The sequence below is a fragment of the Myotis davidii genome, unplaced genomic scaffold (assembly GCF_000327345.1).
Source record: "Myotis davidii unplaced genomic scaffold, ASM32734v1 scaffold1493, whole genome shotgun sequence".
In the NCBI taxonomy this organism is placed as follows: domain Eukaryota; kingdom Metazoa; phylum Chordata; class Mammalia; order Chiroptera; family Vespertilionidae; genus Myotis; species Myotis davidii.
In genome coordinates this window covers 402,726-404,244 of record NW_006284834.1, presented here as the reverse complement: position 1 = coordinate 404,244, position 1,519 = coordinate 402,726, and the positions used below count along the sequence as shown (strand labels likewise).

The window sequence follows — 1,519 nt, the reverse complement described above, 5'->3', positions numbered from 1 at the left end:
ACAAATATAGATCCAAAGACACAGGAGCACCAAACAGACTGTTAAACTTAAAAGGGAAGGCAGGGGAGGATGGGCGGGTGGGAAAAGATCAACCAACAAACTGGTATGCATATATGCATAACCCCAGAAGAGGATGCTGAAGGCCTGGGGTGGGGGGCAGGGGCAGGTTAGAAGAGGTCAATGGGAAAAAAAGGGGACATATGTGATACACTCAACAATAAAGATTTTTTTTTTTAATCTGGAGTAGCTACAGATGAGAAATAAAAGAAAGCTGAAATTAGATGGAAGATCAGGTTAAGGCTAGACTTCATCACTCTACAGTGGAATCAAGGAGCACAGTTGAGGACTACAGCAAGGAAGGAACGAAGATGGCCAGGTAGGTAAACACTAGTACTCACTGCCTCCCACAACCACATCAAAATTACAACTATAATACAGAACAACCATCATTCAGAACTACCTGAAAACTGGCTGAATGGAAGTCCTACAAATAGAGAAGAAGAAAGTACATCGACCTTGGTAGGAGCAGCAGAGGCATGGAAAGGGCTGGTCCAGTACCCAGGTGTGGAGGTTTTTTCAATCAAGAGATATAACTTGGCTGCAGAGGCCTCCCGTGAGGAGCAAGGGATCCTAACCCCACACCAGACCTCTCAGCCCAGTGTTCCAGAGCTGGGAAGAGAAGTCCCCATAACTTCAGGCTGTAAAAACCAAAAGAGACTGTGGCTGAGTGACATGGAGGCTACTGGAGCCCCAGGCAGTTCCTTTTAAAGGGCTGGCACATGAACTTACACGGTCCTGCTGCCTCTGAGCGCTAGTGCCAGGCAGCAACTCTGGGGGATCAGGGACATATGGGAAGGAGCTGGATTGTCTGGGATAAGGGCAGGAACCTGTGGGCAGCTTTCTGACATGTAGATGGGGGTGCTTGAAGGGATTATTATTCCTGTTCTGAAACCTCCCCACAGAGCTGACTGGCAGCCACATCTGACTCTACACAACCACAAGTGACACACTCAAGAGGTAGACTCAGTGAGCATCAAAGCCCCACTAAAGCAAGTCCTGCTCCATAGTGGGGGTCTCCTGCACAGCAACTGTCCCACTGCAGTCACAGCTGGTCCCCACAGCTGATTGGCCTGGAGGTCAATTCCTTCCAGTGACACCAACAGCAATCAAAGCTCAACTACAATAAGACAGTCCACACAGGGATGCATTAAGAAGGCCCAGCTCGGAAGAACATACCGTGTTCATGGATTAGTAGAATCAACATCATTAAAATGTCCATACTACCCAAAGCAATCTATAAATTCAACGCACTTCCCATTAAAATACCAACGGCATACTTCATAGATCTAGAACGAACTCTCCAAAAATTCATCTGGAATAAAAAAAGACCCCGAATAGCTGCAGCAATCCTGAAAAAAAACAAAGTAGGTGGCATCTCAATACAAGATATCAAGATGTATTACAAAGCCACTGTTCTCAAAACTGCCTGGTACTGGCACAAGAATAGGCATATCTAAAT

General features: G+C 46.3%; 1 protein-coding gene across 2 annotated transcripts in view; it reads right to left on the bottom strand.

The window, feature by feature from the left end:
- Nucleotides 1–1,519, bottom strand: part of ATP7A (ATPase, Cu++ transporting, alpha polypeptide) — a 160,385-nt gene that overhangs the window by 23,417 nt on the left and 135,449 nt on the right. The window lies entirely within an intron of this gene.